Below are 16,299 nucleotides of genomic sequence, written 5' to 3' on the forward strand. Positions count from 1 at the left end.
AGTGGTGACGCGTGAGCATTAATTCTACAAGTAATTTCAAACAATTAGAGATATGCTCCTTCTCTTAACCTGGACGTGCCTTAACAAAATCCCAAATTCAAACTATTTGATCTCCTTTAAACTGTGTCTTACTCACGCCTAGTGTGTATTATTTCTATTCGCGCTGCTTTCCTCACGGTCACATCTCTAATCGTTTGAACATAGATGTACAGTATTCCGCAAACTGTTAAGAAATAAAACAATTACAAATACGAGGGTGGTCTGTAAAGTTTCCGAACTTAACGTGTAGTCGAGGTGACGTGGTTGCGCATCATTTTATAGGTAATCTCAAAATTTCAACTACGCGCAGTTGTTTGACTATCGTTTGAGTGAATCGGTGAGTCTTATTGTAAAAATGGAAAAGATCGAGTATCAAGCTGTCATTAAATGTTTTGACGTGACAACGTCTTATAATTTGATGGAGCCGGCTGCACGCACGAAAAAACATGACTCATGCGGCGTTACCTCGCTCTGAGGCGTTCCATTTAAGGCTTGAAGTGCAAGCGAGAGCGCGGAACGAGCGACAAAGAGGCACAATCGGCCTCCACGTTCGGCAGCGTTCGACATCTGTCTCTCTTCTACTTGAGTGAAAGAGTCCCTTTCTTAATGTTTCAAAGAGTTCTAATTAAAATCTCACAATCATAACGAGGAGTAAGCCAGAACTGGCAGAGTCTACCCTCAAAAGTTTTGAGACTGTCGAGGTTCCTAGTCCAAGTTTCCCAAATATTTCGAAATTTCTACGATTATTTGTTGTACAGCTTCGTAGGTAGTCCTTTACCATTAAGTATAGCAATAACGAAATTTAATGATTTTTACGTTGGTTGATTTTTACAATCCCTGCTCTCCAACGGTTAATTTATAAATTCCAAAAATATTCTTAAAATAAGTACTTATATGTCTGGAACACGGCTCTGTCCAGGTGCAAAACGTGTACAATAGACGGGGTGGAAAAGAAAAGGTTAGAAACGTTCGTAAAGGCATTAGAAAGACTAGGAGAACAGAGGACTATGAAAGTCAAAAAGAAATAGGCGAGATAGGTTGGTGGGACACCTTCTCAGACATGAAGGTTTAGTCAGAGACATTAAAAGCAGAAACATAAGTTTGCTTTGACGGTGATGGTAATTGATGAATGTAACGTGTCGTATTGCTGAACAGTTTTAGTGATCCATTGTACTGAGTTCTTAAAAATCCCATTGGGATAGAATAAATGAGTCGACGCAAACAAAAATAAAGTAAATAAAAAGTTAGTGTACTCACTTTTATATGATGCTTACTATAAACGAAATCAAGGAAAGTTTTTCAAGATATATGTAGGTATAAATTTTAAAAAATTCGTTTTTCCTGTCCTGATTACATAGATGGTCCACGGCCCTGTACATTCTGCAATTGTTTCGACATTTTATGCCTTTCTCAAAAAGTGCTCTTAAGGAGGGCGTTGTACGCCAAAACACTTGTAGTGTCTAGCTAAAACCCTTTGAAACATTAAAAATGTAATTCTCTCTTTTACCTCACTTGACGTTAACAAACCGGCAAATACAAAGTTTCAACGGTTGCAAGGGTTTTATCGTAAATACAACCATGAAATGAGAATTAGCTATGAATAGAAGCTGATTTAGTTCACAAATAATAATCAGTCTATAACGTTAGTTTTTGCAAATTAATTCAATGAACAATTCACATAGGCAAACTTTCAACTATAGTTCGTTCATATTCAAGGTAGACTGAATACAAACACAAATCATGTACCGTGCACGTAATTACTGATAACCGAAACATGGAACAGATCCACGTTTAAAACTAACGGCAATGTTCAATAATGTATAATATATTTGGTATCCATTAATTACCTATAATAGATATAGGGCTAGTTGGAGACACATTGGAATGTATACATATTCACTTTAATTACAAAAATTAAATCAATAAAGGTTTTATATGTTTATTGAATTTCTTATATAAAAGTATGAGAAGATATATCATGAAGCATGTAATGACTGAATGCGACTCTGGAAAACTTCAGAAAGCACGAGCATGCTTCATCTTCTTCACACAAACATACCGGGATAGGGGTAAGGAATTGGTTTAATGGTATTATTTGTACACTATGCTTCGCACAGGTGTAGTGCTGATAGTAAATATACTATAGAATGTCTTTATATACAACAATCACAGCTTTTTTTGTCATTAGACAATACAAACCGGCCGGTACCGCCGCAACCGATATGTCCCTGCTTTTAGGTTGTAATATCTTCGAAAATATTAATTTAAATTACATGCTGTAAAGGGTCATATTGATCTATATTAAATGCATAATGTATTTAAACGTACTTAATTGGATAAGAATTAATGCTGTATTGCTTAAAATCGCTTCGTAAATAAGGCATTGTTTCTCGTAAAAAGTAAAGGATCAAAAATGGTTATTGTGGATTATCCCTAAGAGATAGACATATACTATCCCGGACTTTTCTGTAGACCTTTTTAAGGTGTACAATACTGTAGTATATTATTTTGATCTATCTCGTAGGGTTCAGCCAGCGTTTGACATGTAAGCGCAAAAAATGTGTTTATGACTTCACATTACAAACCTCTAAAATTATCAGTGTTTCTCTGCTATATTATGGATGTATTATACATATAAACCTTCCTCTTGAATTACTGTATCTATTAAAAAACAACGCATTAAAATCGCTTGCGTAGTTTTAAAGATCTAAGCATACATAGGGACAGGCAGCGGGGAAAATGCGTTGCATGATTTTGTTACATAGCAACTTGCATGAAACGAACTTACCCTACTGTATGTAAAGAAGTTTCACTTCAATAATTAATTGATGTTGATTTTATTAAAATTGCTTTTTTTTATTGATACATCTCACCAAAAATGAACTAATTTCTAAATTGATTCTGAGGAGTCTCGAAGTCCCACGGCGTCTCGGGGCTTTGGTCGTGGCATGTCTCGTGTCCTGAGACAGTAAGACTGTCAAGAATTTACAAATTCAAATTTTGCTAGATAAATAAGGCTTTGGTTATTCCATTCGTTCTAACACATTTGAATTTCATACACATCAATCGACATGAAGCAATCACTTGCTATCGCAGAAATAATTTGATTATCTGCTTATGTTTATTCTGCGTTCCAAAATATTATAGCTATAATCTTGTCTCAATCAATTATATTGACTTTTTACTCGCAAGCATCATTTTAGTTTCTTATGTGTCTATTCCAACACCGTTTAATCTTAAATAGGTGAGTAGAACGGATAGTATCTGGGGTGCTATTTCTTTGAACTCAAGTACCTAGAGTTATAATATAACTGTGCAACTGTAAAGATATACAGAAAAGTTTTGTGTTTTGCAGTTCCGCAGTCCCTTTGGCCAAATACCACAGATGAAGGCAATTTTTCTATGACCGCAGGTATGTAAAGATTCTCGAAAACCGCGCAAACAATTTTAACTAAACGCACAGGATAGGAATTTTTTAGGCCCGAACTGAAATAGCAAGTCTTATTTTCAGGAAACTCAGGGAAAATTGTTTTCATGGTTCAGATAATAATTTAAAATCCCGTGTGTTTTCGGTGTTCTGCTTATGTGTAGATATTTTTATTTATTTTAATCTCAACAGACTAGTTAGCTGCAGAGTGAAGTTAATCAATCCTAGCTTGCATTAAAAATATAGAAATAAGAAAATGAAAAGCGTGTGTTAGTGTACACGCATAAGAAGTGAAACTTCTTTGGTTTGTATATTATAATAGCATTTTTTAAAACAATAGGCTTAAACTATTCCATTATCTAATTATTCAACATCAGAAAAATACTATTTTATTTCAATCAGACGTGTGGAATTTGGTTTAGTTTTGTTAAAAACTTCAATGCTTGCACCATACAAAACTGCATAGGGGAATTACAACTCAAAACAAACAAACACAATCGCATATGCAATACATATACATTACAGCGCAATCTGGTGGCAATTTGTCGAAATCAGAAGAAATTAGAATTAGTACAAGATCAATCTAGCTGCTCATATTTTTGCTCATATAATAAAATAAAATAATAAGTTTCTGAAATTAAAGAAGGGTATAATCTTATACTGTAATTTTCATGGCTTAACATGTGTAATTTCATATGATAGAGTCAAGATGAAGAAGACAGTCACGAAAAGGAGAGCAGGTAGGTCTATAATCTAAGAAAGCAAGCATTTTACTGCAATTGCAAAGCAACAAAATTTACACAAATCGGAAGAGACATCCCGAACTGCAGATCAAACGATAATTCAGAAGGGTGTATTTCTGTGGCCTAACTACCGACTGAACCTAAACTGCTGTAGTCAACAGAAAATTTAAGTATAGTTGGGATGTTCAAAATTGACATAGTCCGAAACAAAACTACCGCATTTACATTGTTCTTTCAACTTACTAACTAAACTAGAGCTGTTGCTGACAAAATACCTACTTTTATTCGCGACAGATGCTGTGGGGAATATCGTAAACATAGAAAAGAGATGTCAGGGAGGAATTGCAGCAAACATTAATAAAGAAAATAGAATAACATTACATCAGTTGATGTGTAACAAAAAGAGGCAGACAAGAATAATTTGAGCACGTCGTCAGCATCGGGCTTTAAAGAAAGTTCAACGTTCTCAGGAATTTAGGAAAGCAAAGACGCTTCTTTGAAATTAAACAAGAAAGACGAAATGCCTATTCTCTATTGCGGACCATACCAATTTTGAACGTCCAAATTATAGTCGAATATTATAGAGGAGAGAGTGTTGAACTTTTACCAACCGTAACCTAACATACCCTACCTTTTACTATTTCTCATTCTATAGTATATTACTTAAATAAACTGACAGTCATGTACTAATATCAATCATCAATTTCTAAATTTTTTTTGAGAATAAAAATTTGGAAACACTCGAGATAAAAATGTTCAGTCTCTGAAAGCGACACTCGAGTCTCCGTCTCTCATCGAGTTTCTCTGATGTCGCTGAGACAGACTGTCGAGAGACTGTCAAAAAAATTGTTTAGCGTCTCTGAACGAGAGACTCGAGTCGCTCATAGAGAGATCCTCATCTTGTATCCAGTCTCTGAACGAGAGACTCGAATTTCTCAATAAGTGGTGTCTCGATAGACCTGATTAAAATTTTCTAAGTTCAACACGTTTCAGAGATCCCAGTCTTTCTATGAGAGACTGGAGTCTCTCAATTTTTCAGTTTTATTCATTCAGTCCCTCTGTGAGAGATTAGAATCCATGAATTAACAATTTTATCGTTCGAGTCTCTTATACAGAGACTGTGAGAGATCCATAAAAACACCTAGGCAATAACTGAGAGACTATGAAAGACTGCGAGAGACGCTCTCAGAGACACTGAAAGACTGAGAGACTGGAGAGAGACTGAAAATTTTTGTCTAGGGCAACTATAATATATTGACGGAATGGATCGTTAAGTTATCAATTGAAATGTTAAAAAAATAAAGCAGTTCGAGATTAGATAAGTAACTGAAAGTTCAAACGGCGATACTCGAGAGCGATAATGAGAAAATTTAAAAAGTGGAATCGTGAAGAATGGCGCTAAGTTACCGTCGCGTCGTCTCTACATATTGATACGTTCTCATTTCGGATCGAAAGTTCGGCGAAGTGCCACAATTATTCTCTTCGTTCGCTTAAGGATACGGGATAGGTGGATAGATGAGGCGGTGATTAAAGATAGTGTGTCGACTGCCGCTTTTCATCTAACTCAAACTGAGACCGTGACAAGCAGGACTATACGTCGCGTCGACTGTGGGGATCGTCTACAATAATTGCTCCAGGGAGAAAATAAAGTTGAGTTAACCCACTGCACGTTGCTTCACTTATTGATCAAGGCCGAAACTCTGCAAGCAACTGACATATAACTGAACCCGAAACTCTCTCAAAGCGCTAATGAAATAGCCACTATGAAGGTCGATGAATAAAGCAGACACTACTATACTTACTCGAAATCGGAACAACATTTTCATTATATGTACATTTTCGTACAAAATATGGGAAAACAGTTTTAATAAAAATAATGAAATTCAGTCAACGTGACGTACTATAGTTTGATACGAGTAAATTCACAGTACATGGTTTTTAGGACCAGAGAATTCGATTTATAAAGACTTCATATTGAGAAAAAATTGTTTTCATGCACTTTAAATATAAATATAGTAACATGGGGCAAAAAGACGCATTTAAGACTAAATTGGTGTTAGAAGCCATTTGGGCATAAAATCGAAAATGTTCCATTTAAAAAAAAATACAACGTGTAATTATACAACACGTTACTGAAGTGAAACTTCTTCAAACACACAAACATACCGGGATAGGGGTTAAGGAATTGGTTTAGTGGTATTATCTGTACACTATGAATTTAAATTTTACACTATACATGTCGGAGTTGCCTGTAACGAACGTTGCATTGAAGCGGGCTCACGGCTCAAGCGATCCCCACTACGAACTCGACTACGTGGCCGAGTAGAGGGGGGACATCCGTTGCATGATTTTGTTATATAGTAACTCGCATGAACTTACCCTACCATGCGTAGGGCTAATAATTTTTGAAGTTTCACAAAACAATAAATTCAAAAAACGCAAAGGAAGACAAAATCAGACTTTCAGTCGTCTTAGATTCAGGAAGCAAAAATCCTACAAGCTTATACTTTATTTGCCATAATCACAAATAAATGTTTCTACATTCTCACAAGTTGTAAATTTTTCTTGCCACCACACTGCATATTTGGCAGTGAGTCCATTTTTCTATGGACAGATCGCTATACTTCTCAGCTCATACGGAACACTCATGGTTTTCTGAAGTTTTTTTTACTATTTGTAGCTGCTTTCCCTATTGGTACCAATTGTTTTTACACATGTCCTATTTTATTCCCCTTTCCACGTTTCTCTTCAAATTTGTCTTAGTAGGACATTTTTCACAGAATTTCTGACTTCTAGCCTTTTCTTCTTCTTTCTTAATTTTGTGACCTTCTCGGGAACAAAAGCGTTTTCTTTTTTTGTGAGTTGCAATGTTCTTCATTGCAGTGACACAAAACGTAAATGTCATATACGATATTATTATTAGTACAGTATAGGTATACATTTGTTCTCATTAAATGTTTGTAATAAATTCCTTTTTATATTTATCATCAATAAGTTATAAAAAAATAATTTTAAATTATTTTCAATGAAAATAATATAAAGACGAAACTCGCAAATACTTTATGTTAATAATTAATCTAATTATTTTAACTAAGTAACTAAGTATTTTACATAACAACAATATTACAATTTATTTTTATAAAATTCTTGTTGTTTCAAGAGCCGTAACAAAACCAATGTTAATATTAATTAAATTCAAATATTGAATTATTTTTTACGTATAGTACACAATACATTCAACATAAATGACAATTTTGATCTTTTTTGACTCAATTGTCATTTTAATTAATATTACCCCAATTTTTAACAAAAAATACATGCACATTCGGACTCACCGTATTCAAAAACGTAAGAATCAAGTAAAATTAGCTCCTATTAGAACGAGATTGATCACAAACCTTAAAAATTAGGGGATGTCCCGCTCGCCTATTCACAGACCAATTTAATTCGCTTCGTAGAAGAACGTTTAATCGTTGCGCTGCAATGTGCCGTTTGTTAAATTTTTCGGTACAATTTATTCCAAAACATCAGGCGCCGCGCTTATTCCTACGCCGCTTGGCGTTGCAGTAGTAACAACAATTAAACAAACCGAAGGCAACACGTAACGAGACTCCGTAACTTTAATTGTACATGCTTGAAATTCATGCAGATCGCTAATTATTTCCAGTTCTTATTGGGGAAGTAGCCGGTTGGTTGGGTGGATGGTTCGAAGCGCATTTCGTAAGCGACACAGTGGCGAAGCGAAGCATTTGTCGGGTAATAACGGGTTCACATTCCACGAACGACCGATTTACGGTACATCGAATTAAGTGCAATGAGGGTTTAATGGTAGGGTAGTACTCTCGTAATTCAACGCGCTACCATGTTAAGCAACGAGAGAAACTGATCCCCTCTGTCACCAATAATTGCATTTGTTAATCCTCTTTACAGAGAGACAGTATTATCATTTACAATAAACAATAACCCAAAAACAAAATTATGTATCATGCAAAAAAAAGAACATAGGACACACTTACATTAAAATATTATTCATATTATGCCATGAAATCGAACAAACAGCGCGGTAAACGTCACCGGTAGTAAGTACAATGCTTCATTTCAAGAACTTCATAAAATTGTCTCAAAATCACCATAAACCTTTTTGTTTGATATTATACCTTACTTATACGTTTATTCAAACCAAATACGAGACATCAATGCTAGAAAAATCGGTTTATACTAGAGATGGGCAGGGTACCCGGTTAAGATCCGGTAACCGGCGGATCAGGCACATTTTTTAGAATTCCGACGCCGACTACCCAGCAGTTCCGAGTAATTCTAGCAGATAAAAAAAACAAACACCAGCAATAATAATTTAGTAACTGTAACAAATAAACCCACCTGATGGAAATTGGTAATTAAGATTGTATTGGCGTAGGTTGTTTGTCTTAGTTTGTATTATTTATTGATTAATACACTAAATTATTTGTTATTTTGAAAGTCGTTTTAATTAGTTACACTATTTATAACTCAAGAACGGCTGAACCAATTTGGCTGAAAATTGGCGGGGAGGTACCTTAGAATCAGGAGACGGACGTAGGATACCTTGTATCACGTTCCACAGGAAAAACGTGGTATATGTAAACGCAACTGACATGGAATGACAAAACACAACTGACACCAAAACGAAAAATTTATCAGTCAAAACATCAGTCTAGGCGTTCATTTGTTAAAAATGGTATAGTAAAACACAACTGACTGCTAAACGTAATGTTGTCTACGGTTAAGTATGGTGTTTTATTTATAGTCAGATTTACCTGAAACTTAGCTTTAATGTTTTTTCATATAAAATTAGTAATATCCATACCTATTTCAACATTTTTCAAAAATCTACCTCTTTAGGAAGCTGAAAGGGATTTGCAAAGATTGCATGTTTGTTTTTGGTCCGATTTATTTGAAACTAGTTAAAAAATTCATCTTTGTTGTGTGGGATGAGTGGTGAAGAGGAGTTGCAATGTTTAAATGGAACATATATAATATTTGTGGTCAGATTTACTTGAAACTTGGTTTTAATGGTCTCTCACTTAATTCCTGAAAGACCTACCTCGACATTTGAAAAATTCAATCTCCAGGGGGGGGGGTGTTACAATTTTTGCTTGGGAAATACTTTATTCGTGGTTGAATTTACTTGAAACTTCGTACATATGCCATTTTATATTATTATTCGAATGAAAAGAGGTTGCCACGTTTCCATGGGGTATATTTTATTTGTACTCGGATTTACTCGAAGGTTGCTCATTATTGAAATTAAGCAAATACGTGTTTTGACAATTTTTAAAAATCAACCCTTAAGGATGAAATGTTGTTGCTACCTTTGTATTTAAGATCTAAAATGACGACATTACATAAAATTAAAACGTTGTAAGGGTGAATTGGGAGTTAAAAGATTTTATGGAGAAACAATATTAATTTCTGCTAGCGAAGCAGCGGGGAAAAGCTAGTTTTAAATAAAATACAGTGCTTTCTTCAATAAAATATTTGAATGTAAGATAAAGATAAGTATTTTTTATTTTGTATTTGCATTTTAAATGTAAGTATTTCAAAGAAATCACATCTCTGAGTATGAGGTATGGTATTAAAGGCGGATGATGAAAATTGATAAGGTATTAGAATGTGTAAAAAAGCAAAAGGCGCCATGGAACTCAAAAAGATGAAGTCGTATATAGTGCATCCTTTGAGAGGTGAAAGGTTAGTTAAGGATATATTATAAACAGAAATAGGAGCAAAGTGGGACAGATGAAAGCTTAGATTGGATTCATTACCGTTCACGAATAGTTATACGGATTCCGAATGTACTAGTTGTGGGGTAATGCGAAGATTGAATAGATTGGAAATGCATGCCCATCCACCAACCGACTAGAAATTAGTTCAGAGAAGTCGGATTATGATCAGATTCGGATCAAATTTTCCGTAATATGGCCGTCTTATCAGTTCCTGATCAGAGTACAGCCTTTTTTACAGTAGCTAATTAGTGGATTTTCATATTGACAAAGTGAGTATCCCTTTTTATATTAAACAAACTTATTTTACTGGTTAGTTTTATTTTAATTACATGATCGTATTTTTTATTTTGCTTTAGGGTTGGTAATCGATGTTTACTAGAATTTTTTCGTTTAAGTGTATCTATATAAATATAAGTATTCAATACACGGCTGTTTCGTCGCATTTTTCACTCGACTGATATCATTGACATTTTTATTGAAACGTTGTCAACCGATCGTGATTCCTTTATGTTTGTTTGGTGACGTCTAAAATGTCTGTTTTAATATTTCAACAGAAGTAAAACGAAAAAGAAATCTGCCGAAAACGACAGACACCGACTTCAGAATGAATGCTCTCCGAAATGTGTTTTCCACTTTCACAATTTATTGCGCAAATTGTACAAACATCAACAATATGTTTTTCCGATAATTGAAACGATTAGTTCCGATAAACTTGTTTGACGAAGAATAAAAGAGTGTTTGTCATTATTACAATCCACGATCGTTGTAAAATGTACTTAATAATATTAATTATTTACACAAACCTTTTTGTATGAAGCCTTATAATTGGCTGTATGTAGGTACCTAATTGTAACGGTAATTAAACAGGAAATGGAAATTTACCCTGAGGCTCTGACGCTCTGTATTCGTTCGGAAACTTCCATCAATTCTTTCATTGTATGGCATCATTGAACATATTAAAACGGGTACAAATTACGTATTATTAGAGCAAATATAAATTACAAATACCATTATTATTTGAAACAAATTAGTTTGCCAAATTAAGTAAGAATTGGAATAACCCATGGTTAGCATTGGGTAAAAACAAATAGCTCATAATATTTATGTAATTTAAATCATTTATTATTTCATCTTTGTATTTTGCCACGATATATAATTATTTGTGATATAGAAAATACTACAAATGGCGCAGTAAACGCCATCTGTAGCACGATGCTACATTTTAGGATTACGTATGCTCCAGCAAGATCCACTTGTGTGGATATCTACTTGCTGAAAACGAATCCCGGCGTAGCTAACCTCAACGTGATAGGCACGTTACCATAATCGAATAAAACGTGCTACAGATGGCGTTTACTGCGCCATTTGTAGTATTTTCTAAAACTCACTGTTAAGACAGCAGGTAAAAGTTGGTCTGTGTTCTGTCGGAGCTGCCTGCGACGCGCTGATGAGATCCAAAAAGATTGAAATCACGATCCGCGTCTGACAGTTTCGACAGAATACAGACCAGTTCGAATTATTTTATTCGATTTGTGATATAATTTTAAATTTATGTTGAATAATTTTCAATAGTTATATTACACCCGTTTGACGTTTGTCATTGTCAATCGATCTCAATTTCTTTAAAATTTCTGAGAGTGGCAGCAGAAGAAGACAATTTAATTAGTATTTGACAGGCCCTTCTGCATTTTTTCTCAAACCCCTGCTTTTGTTTTCCCATTAAGGTTAATCAAATTCATGGATAATTCTGTTACTGCAAGGGTTCACGTCGCGACGTTGTGTTACTTAGAGAAATTTACTGTAACCTGCTAGTACTTTACCTTTTCCACCGAGATCCTTCATAAATGATGCGTCCATAAAAATAAAACGCTCTTAAACCTCTTCAATTCGATTATCTACTTTTATTATTTAATTGCACTATTATAATGTTTCATATTTACCGTATTAAATATGGAAATTAGAATCTATTCTTAAAATGAGTGACTAAAATGTTAACCTATTCAAATTTATTCAGCTGTTAAATTTACTAGAAATGCTGTTTCATATTTTGTAAAATGTAAATTCACTATTCCCATATGTTTCATTTATTACAAAATCTTGAAACAAAATCTAACCAATTTTCTGTAAAACCCTTGAAACGGATAATGCCTAGTTCCCTCCCATATACCTGTTTTTAATTAGAGTTAAAATTTTCGGTATGTCGAATTCCCTCCTTATACATCAATTGCCTCCCAACGACTGCGGATGACCTTGAGTGCTAATTGCCACTATAAAGTCATGAAGAGTTGTTTAAATAATACAGCCTCACATCACATATTAATCTTAATGTAATTCACATATTATAGACACCACAATAATTTTCAATGTGAAATTTATGTTAAAATATGCAGTGTTTCATCTAATTTTAAAAAATTGTTAACAAGACAAACTAAAACTAATAATGTTTTTCTAGATGATTGCATCACAAAGCTAGACGCACACGAATTTCCAAACATTGAATTTGTTAAGGTAGTGGGAAACCATTTTAAAATTAAATAAATAAACATTTCATAACCGATATGTGTTTTCTTTCTGAAATTATTTTATCTTTAATTTACTGAAGTACTAAAGTGCACTATAAATACATATTTATTTTCGATAAATAAAATCGGTAAGTAGTCGTTAACTTAATTACCGGAGNTTTACTGAAGTACTAAAGTGCACTATAAATACATATTTATTTTCAATAAATAAAATAGGTAAGTAGTCGTTAACGTAATTATCGGAGCTGATATGAACGGGAGGGTACTCGGCTAGTACCCGGGAGAGAATTCGACTATCTATATTTTAACCAAAACTACCTGCGGGAGGGAATTCGACATCACCGTTTGAAACATCTAAAACGTTTACTGTTTCCTGATAGCCGAGCAGAGTTACATACTAATACAAAACCGGAGGACAGAGTGGTCGTCTCCCTAAGTCTCGTTTAAAGAATCGTGGTAATTGGGGAGAGACAGACAGACAGATGAAGACAAAGAAGATCACCGGGGCTAGCTAACTGCTAAGGTTACATTAGGTCTAGATTAAGTATTCTTCACTTAAAATACTAATATATTATTCATCGACGTTAGGTTTCTAACCTATTTTACAAACTACATATACTATATATAACCCATCCAGACTGTGACGATTAGTACCGCTGTCGATGCTGCACACTTATATTTTAACAATTCATGGAAGGTCAAAATCCGTACCGACAAAAATTACATGTCCACTTTTGCTCTAAACTGTAACCTAACGATTCCGTCAGCTGGTAGTTAACCACAACTACCACCACCACACCCTGTATGTGACCTTATATATTATGACCGCAAATTGACATTTAAATATGTTCTATACGTCAAAATATTGGTGATTTTAAATTTAAAATTTCTGTTAAACGACATCGTTTTGAATACCGAAGGTAGGCTTAAGGCACAGTTGTATCCTCTATGGATGTTTCAATAACCAGACGACTTCAGAAAGTAATATTTAGGGTGATTATTACAAACATATAGATGCTTTAAAAAAACCGTTGGGTGTTTTAATTTCACCAACTACTAAAGTGCTAGTGACCCTCCTTTAGGAATCGTGAAAATACGTAGGTAGAAATGAAGAACAGAAGACAGAGGAAGATTACCGGTGGAATATTACTGCTCCAGTATTTGCCTGAGGAATGCAAGGAAACCAGAAGAAAATTTAGACCAGGGATGGGCCCTGAATGGATCCGGCGTTCTCCCGAATGCTAAGCAATGGTCTAAACTAGAAATGCGCCGACTATGACTTTGCCTGACTAACCGACTAGCGGATTAGTCAGTTCTAGTCGGCCAAGCCGGTCACGGTTTCGGGGATATTCGGCCATTTCCATGATGATTCGTTTACAGCTTATTTGAGTGCAAGTTTTACTTACTTCGCATTGTTTCTTGATTTTTGCTTTTGCATGGGTCACAATAGTATTTTTGTGTAAAAATATGATACTTTTCTTATTCATTAAAGTGAAACAGCTCAATTATAATTTAATCATGTCAAAAAGATAGTCTCGCGTAATGATTTTTGTAAAGCCAAGTGTAAGCAGTGTCAAACGATAATTTTCGTGGAAGACAGGAAAAAACAGCAAATACTACAAGTATAAACAACAATAACAAATACGGACATCCACCCTTAATACCTTAATTAGGTTCTATGATTAAATGCTCGACGACAGACTATTCCTTCCAGTCGCAAATCCACATCTGTTAATAACACAAATTCCTACTCTTTTATGTTTATTGATGAAGATAAGACGATATGTGTAAGACTGATTCTAAAATAATAATTTTAATTAACAATCAAAGTTTATAATTTGTGTAATTCCTCATATATACAGTGTATTGAGAAATACATACAAAGTAAGAAACCGGATAGCCGACGAGCTTTGCCGACTAGTCGGAACATCACTAGTCTAAACCTCTATGTCTTGCCGCTTGGTCAGCAAATGCCTACCACAGATAAATATGTGTTCCCCTCCTTCAAAGCTGCACTGCTAAAGGGGACCTGAATTGATAGGTCCTTTAACGACCTTAGATAGAGGGGTTTTAGTTAATTAGCGCTCCTTGAAGTGAATCCAGTCGTACTGACGGCTAGGTGTCTTTTGAAGATTTCCCCTCTTCCACAAAAACAAAAAAAGATCCAAAGCTTAAAACTTTCTTGACTGATGCTACCTCAACAGACTCATTTAAACTGAGATCTATTTAGAGCATTTTGTCTTCAGTAATTAAATGGATTGAGTTTTTATGTGGTCACGTTCTTTGTTTACACGAATATGAACCTAAAAAACTCTGAGAGAAAGCCATCTGAAGATGTTCGAGTCCCATTCATCAATCCTTTTCACTCAAAATTCAGTTTCTTTTAATGTCTGCTTTTTTCAAACAATAGTTTCTTTCAGAATCAAAATGTTTTGTTTCGATCAAGAAGGGTTTCTTTTGTACCTATGCGTAAGTATTACGGATAGCAATTTTGTTCCAAGTCCTCCGAAGGTTGTTTTTAAAAATTTATTTATTTCTAAAAAACGTTGTGGGGACTGAGAAAGGTTACCAAATTTGTTAGTGAGTTCACGATTTATTTACTTGTACATTAATACTCCATATAAGTGTTAAATGTTACAAAGTAAAAAGGATGTAGGTTCGCACGTCTTAATGGTAAGACGTGTTGGTAACAAATCTAAAGATTTACATTCAAAGAACAATAAAGAAAACTTAAATGCTAATCGTGCAAAATTGCACTTTCCCAGTACAGAGTTGTTATCAGGGCTCTAGCGTGTGAGTAGACTTGTGTCAGCATATTTTTATATATATCATTATAATGTAGCCTGGATAACTTAGCACTGTAATAAATCTCAGCATTAAATGTGTACATAAATTGGTCAGGGTTGACAGCAAGAAGGCTGTCATAAATTCATGTCTTGTAATGTGCAGGTCCATCGCGGAGTCAAACCGTTTAATTTTATTGCCCCATAAATGTTTAAACTGTCACTCGGTCAGATGGTGAAATCTATTGTGTCTACCAGAGCCATCCCCATTTCTAATGACCAATGAAGCTTGTCATCCATAAAATTCAAGTTAATTTAAGTTGTAGTTTTTCGTTTTCACAGACAGATCATACAATACAAACACAGGTCATAGAATTCAGAGACAGCTTACATATTTCAAAGACAGTTTACAAGTTTTCCAAGTAGTACAGTCATGTGGTTCGAAAAATAGTGGTTACCTGGAAAGTTTTCCGGGAGTTTTGAAAATTGGTAATTTTATATATTTTGATGCGCTCTTTCCGAATTTCGACTTTGCCAACTCGTATTTTTGCCGCTCGCGCAGCCATATTGGAAAAATGGCGCCAAAAAGCAGTTTTTTGACAATATCTCCTTTCGACTCATTTTGCGATAAAAACAGATACATACAAAATGAAACTAAAGGCAATTACCTACAATTTCTGTATGTAGCTTTTTTGTCATAAAGTCAATAGTTTAGGCGTACGAGCGCCGCAAAGTGTACTCCAACACGCATTTTGGCCAAAAAAACTCATTTCATCGCCATCCTCTTCATTCTCGATTTGATCAAATACTTGCTCAATTATAGTCTCCGTTTGTTCTTCATCATCACTATCTGGTGATGGAACTTGCGAGTTACCACAGGTACCGCTACAATTCGTGCATATAAGGGTGGATTGATAAGTTTCCGGCCTAACCAAGAGATGACGCCACTAGGCCTACCTTGAGGTGACATTCTATAGTACCATCCTTGGATAGCTTGTAGCTATAGTTTCAGCCCGATCTCCT

The 16,299-nt window shown here is 34.8% G+C and overlaps 1 protein-coding gene across 2 annotated transcripts in view; it reads right to left on the reverse strand.

Annotated features, from left to right (window-relative positions):
- LOC108739756 (T-lymphocyte activation antigen CD86) overlaps window positions 1–16,299 on the reverse strand; it is a 365,407-nt gene that overhangs the window by 256,620 nt on the left and 92,488 nt on the right. The window lies entirely within an intron of this gene.

Source organism: Agrilus planipennis, unplaced genomic scaffold, assembly GCF_000699045.2.
Source record: "Agrilus planipennis isolate EAB-ADULT unplaced genomic scaffold, Apla_2.0 scaffold222, whole genome shotgun sequence".
NCBI classification, from domain to species: Eukaryota; Metazoa; Arthropoda; class Insecta; order Coleoptera; family Buprestidae; genus Agrilus; species Agrilus planipennis.